General features: G+C 42.5%; 1 protein-coding gene and 1 long non-coding RNA gene across 7 annotated transcripts in view; one reads left to right on the top strand and one right to left on the bottom strand.

The window, feature by feature from the left end:
• The window catches only part of LOC148135389 (uncharacterized), a 31,654-nt gene extending 27,791 nt beyond the window's left edge, over nucleotides 1–3,863 (bottom strand). For 3 of the 6 annotated variants that reach the window (XR_015755122.1, XR_015755121.1, XM_087984730.1), the window contains exons 1-2: nucleotides 3,729–3,863; nucleotides 3,434–3,649 (exon numbers count right to left, since the gene is read on the bottom strand). The gene's annotated coding sequence lies outside the window, so the exon portion shown is untranslated. The remainder of the gene's footprint in view (nucleotides 1–3,433; nucleotides 3,650–3,728) is intronic. The other 3 variants (XM_087984732.1, XM_087984733.1, XM_087984734.1) reach the window with 2 other exon arrangements.
• Nucleotides 1–13,252, top strand: part of LOC122544647 (uncharacterized) — a 211,597-nt gene that overhangs the window by 57,353 nt on the left and 140,992 nt on the right. The window lies entirely within an intron of this gene.

The following is a 13,252-nucleotide window of genomic DNA, read 5'->3' on the forward strand; positions in this document are numbered from 1 at the left end:
TCCTCTATTCCATCCACTACTGCATATCCATTGTGTCTTTTACCTTCAATCACTCTGGAGGACACATCAATGAACAGCCTCGCCCTTGCATGTAGAGGGATGTCTGGGGTACTGGGCTAATGGTCGGATACTTGGTAGTGTGGATGAGCAGAAGGATCTTGGTGTCCATGTACACAGATCTTTGAAAGTTGCCACCCAGGTAAATAGTGCGGTGCAGAAGACGTATGGCGGACTGGCTTTTATTGGTAGAGGAATTGAGTTCCGGAGTACTAAGGTCATGTTGCAGTTGTATAAGACTCTGGTGCGGCCGCATCTGGAGTATTGTGTGCAGTTTTTGGTCACCATACTATAGGAAGGATGTGGAGGCACTGGAACGGGTGCAGAGGAGGTTTACCAGGATGTTGCCTGGTATGGTAGAAAGATCGTATGAGGAAAGGCTGAGGCACTTGGGGTTGTTTTCATTGGAGAAACGAAGGTTTAGGGGTGACTTGATAGAGGTGTACAAGATGATTAGGGGTTTAGATAGGGTCGACAGTGAGAATCTTTTTCCACGTATGGAGTCAGCTATTACAAGGGGGCATAGCTTTAAATTAAGGGGGGGTAGATATAGGACAGATGTTAGGGATAGGTTCTTTACTCAGCGAGTCGTGAGTTCATGGAATGCCCTGCCAGTAGCAGTGGTGGACTCTCCCTCATTATGGGCATTCAAGTGGGCATTGGATAGGCATATGGAGGATAGTGGGCTAGTGTAGGTTAGGTGGGCTTGGATCGGCGCAACATCGAGGGCCGAAGGGCCTGTACTGCGCTGTATTCTTCTATGTTCCATGTCTCTCAGGTCATTCTTACTTTAGTCTGATATTCTATAATGTCAAGGCAGTCATGTTCTGGGTCTGAGGGAGCTTCATCCTCTCCTTTCCAGAGAAAGGTAGCTGGATTCAGACAATTGTCTATGATCAATGTAAGGCCATCTCTCTCTATTAGAATTGCTTCGTGTTTTAGAATTCTAGAGTCCGTAAGCCACCGCCCTGCTTTCTGATTTAATATGGTCCATACCTGATGACTATTAAGGCTCCCCCAAAAGTAAGTGTCCGACTCTCCTCTACCAATAAGGCTGTTGCTGCCACTGTCTGCACACACTCTGGCCAGTAATGTAGTTTTCCATTCTTTAATTAACAATGAATTAATGCTGTCATGTTTTAAATTAGCTATGAATCAATATGACAGGTCACTGAGAATGTGTGAAGGGATCCTGCCAATTAATATTGAGTCAGGCTAATACAATTGATTTATTATAAATATTAATTATTAAAGATTATTTTATTTATATAATATAATTATCTGTAATTCAGGATGGAAACGCAACAAGTGACTAAAACATTTTTAAAACTGTAATTGCGCAGTTTACCAGTCACTTGTGACTTCTCATTCTGTTTCTGTAATTGTTTTGCTCGAGCATGTTCATTTTTAAGAACCTCAACAGATTCCATCGCACCATTTGCAGTTAATTCAATCCCCAATTTGGTGGCAGTATCTTGTCATGAGCGCAAAACTGATTCTTCATGCCTCTCATCACAAAACTATCGCCATGGTCCAATTAACTCTTTTGTTCCCGCTCCCATGTTACGTTGCCAATTTAACCAATTGAACAGCTTTAGGACCACCTAATGACCATTCTTCAACACCGAATGTTTTGTTTAAAACTTGATTTTTTAAAAGAAATATTGCAATGTTTCTTGTTCCCTATCGCTTCAAATACCAATTTATCAATTTATGCTTGTCTAACTTTAAAGCCTGTTCCTAACTATACATTTTGGAATCTTATTTGTAAATATATATTTATATATTATAAATTCATTTATTCAGTATTAATATTAAAATGTAAAATGCATACAGTTCCCAACTTTGAAATCCACTATTATTACCCGGTTTTAGTCCCTTAATTTAAATCCAAAATTAGTTTTCTTAAGTAGTCCTGACCAGTCATTGCTCAATTACATTGCTATAGGTCATGAAATAACCAGAGATGTCTTAAAAGGATTTGTCTATTCAAGTTAAAAAAAAACTTCTAATGCATGAATAATGGCCGAATCCAAGGTCACAGATATTAACCATAGGATTGATTTATTACAATCTAATGTTGAACTGAAACTTCAACTGTCTTTGAGGGAGGGAATTTTCTGAATAAAGCTACGGCTTAAAATTAAGTGAAAACAAATAAGTCTGAAACACAAAAAAAGGTTATCATGTTGTTTTCCTCTGTATTAAGTGGATTTGAAATAGCTTTTATGTAAGGATAAAAGAGATTAATTAGAAACTGATAGTAAGACAGTCATGACCTGTAAAAAGAACAGGAGCTAACATTTTATTTCATAATCACTGTAAAATCCTTAACCTTAAAAGAAATCATGTTAAATTTCCATAATAGAAATCAGATTCAACACAGTCCTGGATCTCAAGCTCCAGGGAACAAAGCACAAACATTCAATCACAAACAAACAAATGTGCATACAAACCAAATCACAAAGGGTTAAACTTTCTACTAGCTTTACAGCTCTTTTCTCTCTCTCACACACACACACAATATCTCACAGACACTTTTTGAGCTTCCCGCAACAACAACTCTAGAGGCTTCTCGCTCCACCCCTCTATCTTTTGAAATTTTTTTTTGGATGTAACACCCTGCTTGTTGGGGTCTCCACCTCTGTCCTTGTCCCTGTTGACTGGACCCTATGAAAGGTCCTCCTCGTCCTCTACCCCTTCCTCTATGTTCTACATGCTGCCACCTCCACTCCGGTTGCTAGTCACTGATTCGATTCTTTTCTTGACTACTTCGTCAACTATGGCTACCATCATTTTTGCCTTCTGCTTTTGCTTCTCATCCTCTCTCTTTACAAACACTTTCTGTGCATCTCTTAACAATTCATCAAGTGATTTCTCACTCCACCCATCTATTTTCTGAAATTTATTTTTGATGTTTGGCCATGATTTAGTTACAAATTGTACCCTCAGTAGCCCTTCAGTTACTAGCCCTTTCAACACTAAGCATAATCTGATCCCTCCTGACTGAAAGACTGTTTTTCTGTTGACATATAAATTCAAATATTTACAAACAGAACTTCATTCAACCCATACTTTGGCCAGAAGACGGCAGGACGAAGAATGGATTCCTTAGTCCATATTAACAATATTTAATCATCGTTTTGCTATCTCTTCCCCTTATGCAAGTATTATTTTTTCCAATTCCACAACATCCTGCCCAACGGACTTTCTGGAGGTATGTTGTCAAGGACCCCGCCTCAATTTCCATTTTTCTTTCGGAGGCTTATACTTAACCCTCGGCACAGCCCATATTGAGTTCTTTCATTAGACACTTATTAACCACTAGAACTCAATCCCAGCCACCAAAGCAGTACTTAAAAGTCAATTTCCCTACCTTGGTCCATGCACAGAGTTGCCTGGCTCCTTGTGCCTACTTACTTTCGCCTGGTTCAGATTGAGATCCGATGAGAGTCTATCAGTCAACCAGAAGGGGAAACCCACCGCCAAGGAACACAGGACCGTTCTAAAAGGAAGGGGACACGTCTTCCCAGCCATCGACGATGTCTACCCCACTGGTGATGATAGATATCCAGGACACGAGCCCCCAAATCTGAGAGAAATAAAGCTCACATATTAATAAATTTCAGTCAGAGTCAAATTCTGAAGCAGCGAATTTTATTGATACGTACTTGCAAGAAAGGGTGCCTAATGAGTAAGCACCCCGATCTGAGGGTTACATTCTGATTTATGCTGATCAGCTGCATCTCTCGGTCCTCCCCTTTCACCCCATTGGTTACTTTTACTGTAGCGTGTAGCCTATCACAAGCTCTAGCTTCGCTCCACCTTTGTCTAGCTTCTCTCCGCCTCTGTTTACTTCTCCCATTACTCTAAGCCTGTCGCCCCTTACTCTTATTTATTTCATTCCTTATACGTGACTATCCTGGCATAGTTTGCTGTCTTCGTGCGATCATCCTACCAAACTAAATTCCATCCATTGGCCACATCGCTCCTGCGACTGGCACACTATTCTCCTGTTACTGGTACATCCCGCTACACGGTCACTCTGCCCTATTAGTCAGAGATAATTTGGCCTGTTTTCGCTTCTCCTATTCTTGGTACATCCTGCTCCACAATTGCTCTGCCCTATTAGTCAGAGATAATTCTACCTGTTTTTGCTTCTTTCTGTTTTCCTACGCCTGGTACGTCCCGCTCCACAATGGCTCTGCCTTATTAGTCATAGACAATTCTATCTGTTTTCACTTCTCACTGTTTATTATTTGCATGCGCAGCCTAATTTTATAATGTAAGCTTTTGCAGAAACAACACCTGTTCCCTTATTCTGCACAATTTTAACCCTATACCTTACACTTATCTCTATCTATACCCTTCATGATTTTGTAGACCTCAATCAGGTCCCCCCTCAACCTTCTAGTTTCTAATGAAAACAATCCTAATCTACTCAGCTTCTTGTCATAGCTAGCACCTTCCATATCAGGCAACATCCTCAAATGTTCTCTGCACCATATCCAATGTATCCACATCCTTTTGGTAATATGGCGACCAGAACTGGACACAGTATTCTAAATGCGGCCAAACCAACGTCTTATAGAATTTTAACATGACCTGCCAGCTCTTATACTCAATACCCCATCTGATGAAGGCAAACATACCGCATGCCTTCTTGAGCACTCTACCCACCTGTGCAGCAACCTTCAGGGTACAATGAACCTGAACTCCCAGATCTCTCTGCTCAATAACTTTTCCCAAGTCTCTTCCATTTACTGTATAATTCTCTCTAGAATTAGACTTCCCAAAATGCATCACCTCACATTTGCCTGGATTGAACTCCATCTGCCCTTTGCCACCCAACTGTTCAGTCGATCTATATTCTCCTGTATTCTTTGACAGTCCCCTATGCTTTCTGCTACTCCACCAATCTTCGTGTCATCTGCAAGCTTGCTGATCAGTGGCTTCGGCACTGATCCCTGTGGAACACCACTGGTCACCTTTCTCCTTTTCAAGAAACTCCCTTCCAGTACTACTGTCTTCTGTTGCTCAACCAGTTCTTCATCCACCTGGCTAGAACACCCTGCACACCACGTGACTTCACTTTCTCCATTAGTTTACCATGGGGAACCTTATCAAACGCCTTACTAAAGTCCATGTGTATGACATGTATAGCTTTTCCTTCATCTAACAACTTGGTCACTTCCTCAAAGAACTCTATTAAGTTGGTATGGCACGACCTCCCCTGCACAAAATCATGTTGCCTATCACCGATCATTCTTTTCCAAATATAAATATATTTTATCCTTCAGTACTTTCTTCAGCAACTTTCCCACCACTGACATCAGGCTCACTGGTCTGTAGTTACCCGGAATATCCCGACTACCTTTCTTATACAGGGGGACAACATGAGCAACCCTGCAGTCCTCTGGCACCTCACCTGTGTTTAATTTTCCCAACATTGATACTCAGTGCCAGAGGTCTGGATGGGGCAGAATTTGCAAGAAGCATCCAGGACAGTTTTCTAGAGCAGTGTGTCAATAGTCCGATAAGGGAAGGGGCCATATTGAATCTGGTGTTGGGGAATAAGCCAGACTAGGTGGTAGAAGTTGCGGTGAGGATTCCTTTGGGAACAGTGACCATAATTCTTTCAGTTTTAGTATACTCTTAGACAAAGATGAGAGTGGTCCTAAGGGAAGTGTACTAAACGGGGCCAAGGCCAATTATATCAAAATTAGGCAGGAGCTGTGAAATGGGGATTGAAGTGAAGTCCAGATTTGATATGTGGGAGGCTTTCAAAGATAGTGCAGGATAGACATCCTGTTGAAAGCAAGGGATAGGGAAAACCAGAATCGTGAACCATGGATGACAGGAGAAATTGTACAACGAGCCAAGAGGAAAAGGGAAGCAAAAATAAGGTCCAGGCAGGTAAGAACAGAACAGGCCCTGGAGGAATATCGGGAGAGTTGGACCAGTCTTAAATGAGGAATCAAGCGGGCTAAAAAGAGTCATGACATTGCTTCAGTGAGCAGAATTATGCAGAATCCCAAAGTCTTCTAATCTTATATAAGCAGGTGGGTAACGAGAGAAAGGATTGGTCCACTAAATGATAAGGAAGGAAGGCAGTGTATCAAACCTGAGAAAATGGGGGAGATTCTGAATCTCAACTTTGCATCAGTGGTCACGGAGGAGAGGAACATGATGACTATTGAGATTAGAGGTAGAAGCTTGATTACTCTGGATCATGTTGAAATAAGTAGGAAGATGTGTTGGGTAGGCTAGAGGTTATTAAGGTGGAAAATACCCAGGACCGGATAGGATTTATCCCAGGTTGCTAGGGGAAGCGAGAGAGGAAAGAGCTTGGGGCCCTGACAGATATCTCTGTAGCATCAAGTGTTCTTCCTCAAGGCTTCGGGTGGTTATGTTAATGTACAGATTTGAGACAGCCCAGGGAATCCCTTGTGGACTCAGACCTGTAAAGCCTGTCTCTTGGTTCACCCTGGAGATCGTACTCTTTGGAAGTCTGCAATAAAAACCTTTTGCAGACAGTTTAATTTAATTTTAGTCATCCCCTTTATTCACTAATAGTATCAGTGTTATGTTGTAACAGTGATGCCTATAAGCTAAACTAACGAGTTCTAATAACCCAGGAAAGTGGGGTACCATCTCTTCAAGTGCCCCAGCAGGCTACTCTGATGTACTGTCACAAAGTGTGACAAAAGTATACTAAAGTTTACAAAAACATTGCATGTTCTTAATTAGACAGATAACAGTGAAAGACAATAATTCGTAAGGAAGAAAAGTTAACTGACTGATCTGTGTGCGCTTGACTGATCACTCCCACAGGCCTTGAACTATCCATCAGGTAGGAAAAACATACCTAGCTGAGTTAAGCATCTGCTCGTGAGATAAGTTCCTATAAAGGAGTACCAGTCTAAATTAAGTGAGAGATGTCATAAGGTAACCTTGCACAGCTCGCATGTCTGATATCATTGTTTTACGAAATGGCGGCAAATCTTTGACCATAAAATGGCTTCCTGACAGATTGTGTCAGAATCTCTTCAATGTTAGGTTTAGAATAATTTTAAGCTGGGAGCAGATTCCTGCTTTTTATCTTAAGCATAGATTCATTCTGTACCTCAGGCTGAAATGTTACTGCAAGTTTTCATTTAAGATGAATAATTAGTCTCAAATTAAACACACTTTGCAAGATTGTGATTCAAATAAGACATAAGATCGGACAATTGGGGCAGTCTGTAGGGTCTGTAGAGTGGTCTGCAAGAACAGCAAGTTAGTTAAAGCTTCATTCATATTACCTCTTGCAGAGTTTGTATTTAATAACTGGTAATGGATACTCAATAGCATCATAGAGACCCAAAATGCAGTTAAATTCAATCCATAGCAGATAAGCACTAAGTGTTAATTTTCTACAGGCTCCAATAGCCTCACCACTAAAATGGTCTCTCCCTCTAGTGTCCTTTTGAGCTCTCAAGTCAGCAAAGATTTTTTTTCTCTCTGTCTGCCCCGCTTGCAAGGGTTAATAAGAATCCATTATAATTGGCAACATCCTGCCGTTAATTACAAATCTTTTGATAGTATCGAGTTCCATTTCAGGGTCAGAATCAAACACTCTCATTAATTTCACAAGGGAACGGCTGTGAATGTTATCACTTGGTGTCCTGTTCACACAGATTCACCGATGCTAAGGCAAATGTTCTTAATTGCCTTACAGCATCCTCTTATCATTTGGTGAGCCCAGATGTTCCTATCTTCTGCATTCCCTGAGATCTCCCCTTTTTCTGAGCCTTCCTGCCTTGTTTTGTCATTTCATGATAACTACTTGACTTATACAAGTATACTTAGTCTATTCAGTCTATTTGTATTCTTAATAAATCAAGTGCCTCCTCTGGCGAGTCATCGTACGGAGGAGCAGAGTCTGAAAAATACTGGATTCCAGCATGGAAGTTCGGGCATGTCGGTAGAGGGGGGGGACATGGGTCGATTAATCAGATTCCTCTTTGGCTCAGGTGAAAAGCAATGTACGGTCCATTTCATGCATAAGTGGGCGACAATGTATATTCCTAGGATGAGACCAAGGATTATCAGTACGTCCCACATGGGATCCATCCGTACAGCGACCATAGCCAGCAAGTAAAACTCCATCCATGTGAATCGGATGACTGTGGGGCAGGTACCTTCCCTGCGTCTTGACCCGTTTTGATGATAACATCTGTATCGTCCAAAATGTCTTTCAAGAAATCATCGATGTAGGCACAACATTGCGGGCCAATGACTGAACAAGTGGCTCCTCCTTTAGCAAGGAGGAAATCTAGCACTAGTCGATTCTGAAGCATCATCACCTGAGTCTCCTGTAACTCTTTGTTCACCAGTTTTAAAGCATGGGCAGTCGAGTTGGCAGGTTTTTTGATATCATAGGCAAGGTCACTTATCTGATCTAGGGCCATCTCAATACCCCAGCCAGGAATAAGGCCTCCCAGCAACCTGGACCACCAGGTTTGTTGATGGAAGACGTTGTGTAAGTCCCATTTTGTTTTTCCTCTACTTGTTGCTTCATACTGATTCACCTGCTGGTGGGTGTTCCATTCATCATCTACTTCCGGCATCTCACAGTGGGGGGGGGGGGGTGAAAAGTGGAAAGGGCATTAGAATGATGGAAGAGTGAGCAGATAACACATGGGTCAGGGGGCTTAGCTTGAATAAAGAAACCATTAGTAACAGGAGGAGGATTGGGAGTGCATAGTATTTTTGGTCTTTCTTCATCTTTCCAGCTTGTCTTGTTAATTACTGTAGCTACTGAATACAGGAAACGTGTAAAGGTATTTCTGTCAGTGGCAGTAGGTTGGATAGGATAGGCTTCCGTCAAGAAGGTATAAGTGGTCAGTCTCATGGCAATAGGTGCCTTAGGGTTTGGTGATTTCTGTACTATGTTCTCAATAGAACATAGAACAGTACAGCACAGAACAGGCCCTTCAGCCCACAATGTTGTGCCGACCACTGATCCTCATGTATGCACCATTAAATTTCTGTGACCATATGCATGTCCAGGAATCTCTTAAATGTCCCCAGTGACCCTGCCTCCACAACTGCTGCTGGCAACGCATTCCATGCTCTCACAACTCTCTGTGTAAAGAACCTGCCTCTGACATCCCCTCTATACTTTCCTCCAACCAGCTTAAAACTGTGACACCTCGTGTTCGTCATTTCTGCCCTGGGAAATAGTCTCTGGCTATCGAATCTATCTGCTGGGGGCAGGGAAATTATGATGCGGTGAGGCATGACATAGGATGTGTGGCTTGGAAAAGTAAGCTTCAAGGCAAGGGCGTAATTGATATGTGGAGCTTGTTCAAGGAGCAACTATTGAGTGTCCTTGATAAGTATGTACCCGTCAGGCAGGGAGGAAAGGGTCATGTGAGGGAGCCATCGTTTAATAAGGAATTGGAATTCCTTGTTAAATGGAAGAGGGCGGCCTATGTAAAGATTGAGAGTTATAAGGTAGCCAGGAAGGACCTGAAGAGAGACCTAAGAGCAGCAAGGAGGGGACATGAAAGGTCCTTAGTTGGTAGGATTAGGGAAAACCCTAAGGCTTTCTGTAGGTATGTCAGGAATAAAAGAATGACTAGGGTAGGAATAGGTCCAGTCAAGGATAGTCGTAGGAAGTTGCGTGTGGAGGCTGAAGAGATTGGGGAGACATTGAATACTGACGAAAAGTATTCATTCAATCGGGAACAGGACATTGTTGTCAATGTGAGTACTGAGTCACAATTAAGTAGAATGGATGGCTTTGAGGTATGTAGAGAAGAGGTGTTGGAAATTCTGGAAAGGGTGAAAATAGATAAGTCCCCTGGGCCTGATGGCATTTATCCTAGGATTCTCTGGGAAGCAAGGGAGGAGATTGCAGAGCCATTGGCCTTGATTTTTATGTCCTCGTTGTCTACAGGAGTATTGCCAGAAGATTGGAGGCTAGCAAATGTGGTTCCCTTGTTCAAGAAGGGGAGTAGGGATAACCCTAGTAACTATAGGCCGGTGAGTCTCACTTCTGTTGTGGGCAATTAGAGAGAATTGTAAGGGATAGGATTTATGAACATCTGGATAGGAATAATGTGATCAAGGATAGTTAGCATGGTTTTGTGAAGGGCAGGTCGTGCCTCACAAACCTTATTGAATTCTTTGAGAAGGTGACTAAGGAGGTGGACGAGGGGAAAGCGGTAGATGTGGTGTATATGGATTTTAGTAAGGCGTTTGATAAGGTTCCCCATGGTAGACTACTGCAAAAAATACGGAGGTATGGCATTAAGGGTGAGTTGGAGGTTTGGATTAGGAGTTGGCTGGCTGTAAGAAGACAGAGGGTTGTAGTTGATGGCAAAGGTTCATCTTGGAGTGCCGTCACTAGCGGTGTTCCGCAAGGATCTGTTTTGGGACCATTGCTGTTTGTCATTTTTATAAATGACCTGGAGGAGGGGTTAGAATGTTGGGTGAGCAAATTTGCGGATGATACGAAAGTCGGAGGAGTTGTAGACAGTGAGGAAGGATGTGGCAGGTTACAGCGGGATATAGATAAGCTGCAGAACTCGGCAGAAAGGTGGCAAATGGAGTTCAATGTAGCTAAGTGTGAGGTGATTCACTTTGGTAAGAGTAATTAAAAGATGGGGTACTGGGCTAATGGATGGATACTTGGTAGTGTGGATGAGCAGAGGGATCTTGGTGTCCATGTACACAGATCTTTGAAAGTTGCCACCCAGGTAAATAGTGCGGTGAAGGCGGCATATGGCGTACTGGCTTTTATTGGTAGAGGAATTGAGTTCCGGAGTACTGAGGTCATGTTGCAGTTGTATAAGACTCTGGTGCGGCCGCATCTGGAGTATTGTGTGCAGTTTTGGTCGCCATATTATAGGAAGGATGTGGAGGCACTGGAACGGGTGCAGAGGAGGTTTACCAGGATGTTGCCTGGTATGGTAGAAAGATCGTATGAGGAAAGGCTGAGGCACTTGGGGTTGTTTTCATTGGAGAAAAGAAGGTTTAGGGGTGACTTGATAGAGGTGTACAAGATGATTAGGGGTTTAGATAGGGTCGACAGTGAGAATCTTTTTCCACATATGGAGTCAGCTATTACAAGGGGGCATAGCTTTAAATTAAGGGGGGGTAGGTATAGGACAGATGTTAGGGGTAGGTTCTTTACTCAGCGAGTCGTGAGTTCATGGAATGCCCTGCCAGTAGCAGTGGTGGACTCTCCCTCATTATGGGCATTTAAGCGGGCATTGGATAGGCATTTGGAGGATAGTGGGCTAATGTAGGTTAGGTGGGCTTGGATCGGCGCAACATCGAGGGCCGAAGGGCCTGTACTGCGCTGTATTCTTCTCTGTTCTATGTTCTATATGCTTCTCATTATCTTGCATACCTCAATTAGGTCCCCTCTTCTCCTCCTTTTCTCTAATAAAAAAAAGTCTGAGCTCAGTCAACCTCTCCTCATAAGATAAGCCCTCCAGTCCAGGCAGCCTCCTGGTAAACCTTCTCTGAACCCTCTCCAAAGCATCCACATCTTTCTTATAATAAGGCGACCAGAACTGGACGCAGTATTCCAAATGCGGTCTAACCAAAGTTTTATAGAGCTGCAACAAGATCTCACGAATCTTAAACTCAATACCCCTGTTAATGAAAGCCAAAACACCATATGCTTCTGCAATTTGCATGGTTCGTTTTGAAAAGGGAACTGACAAGCATCTCAAGGTAGCAATTTTCAGTTGACGGAATGGACAAGGTTATGGAATTGTGCCATCTCACGATGACTGGCATAGAAGTGTTGTAAGGATGACAATAAGGTAGAGAGTGATGTTTGGATACGCAATGCGAGTAGTTTAAATGAGCTTCAGCTGGGCAGCTGCATTCATAACTTCCAATGGTATTAGTACAGGTATCATACATACAGTCACATTGGAGTTTTAGCTGGTCTAAGTTATCACAGAAGGGTTGGTTATATTTGTGCACATGTACTTGGGTTGGGCTTTCATCAGATGCCTGTATCAGTACTAACACTAGAACTGTGAGGGGGCTACAAGCTTGCAATGTCCTTTGTAGACCCATGTTGAGCATCCTTCTACCTTTACTGCAGTTTCAGTTGTCAGAAGAACTTGATAAGGACTTTTCCAGGGGGGTCCCAATTTTCCACAATTAAAGTCTTTCAATAGTATGTAGTCACCAGAGTTAATGTCTTTAAATATTGGAGCTCTTTCTTCTTCCTTCCCTGGTATCCGATAAGCTTATTTGACCTGTTGATGATAAGACTGCAGTGCTTTGGTTAGCTTAATCAGGTACCTGTGCACCTCTTCTGCCATGAAACGCACATCAACAATGTGTTGGGCAGTTAATGGTGCAGACCAGAGAGTCTTCAGGGGCTTTCCATATATTAGTTCAGCCGCCGAGAATCCTGTCTTTGTCTGTGTCATGGGTCTCATATTAAAAATGGCGATTGGAAGTACTTGCAGCCAATTAAGCCCTGCATCTTCTACCAATTTGCTTAGCTGACCTTTTAGGGTACCATTGGCTCTTTCTACAATTGCCGCTGCTTGGGGATGGTTGGCACAATGGAATTTTTGATTCATATTCAAGCTCTTACATATTTCCTTGTTTAGCTCCACACAGAAGTGGGGGCCATTATCAGAAGAGACCATTACTGGTATTCCAAATCTGGGTATGATTTCCCTTAACAGAATTTTACAAGTAGTTTTGCTGTGCAGTCAGTACAGGGATAAGCTTCAATCCATTACTGAATACATCGATTATCACTAAGCTATACTTATAACCGCGTCTTCGAGGTAACTATAAAATCTAACTGGATAGTATCAAAAGGTACACTTGCAAGTGAGTTTCACCTGGTGGACACTTTATTCCTTTCCCGGAATTATACTTTTGACGAATTAGGCAATTTGCAGCTCCTTGTTTTGCTTTTTCTTGCAGGTGGGAATTCCACCAAGTTTGGAGAATTCTGTCCACCATTCCCTCCATACCTACATGCATATGCGTATGAACATAATCAACTAGAATAGGCAAAAGCAAGTCAGGCAGACGTGTCTGTCTTACCGGCGTAACCCAAAGCTTATTATAACTACTTACATAACAACCATGGTTCACCTATCTTTGTCTCTCCTCATCAGAGGCGTCTCCCTGATGGGTCCGTATTTGCTCTCGGTCA

The sequence above is a fragment of the Chiloscyllium plagiosum genome, unplaced genomic scaffold, assembly GCF_037043375.1.
Source record: "Chiloscyllium plagiosum isolate Xiang-an unplaced genomic scaffold, Cpla_swu_hap1 HiC_scaffold_49, whole genome shotgun sequence".
Classification (NCBI taxonomy): Eukaryota; Metazoa; Chordata; class Chondrichthyes; order Orectolobiformes; family Hemiscylliidae; genus Chiloscyllium; species Chiloscyllium plagiosum.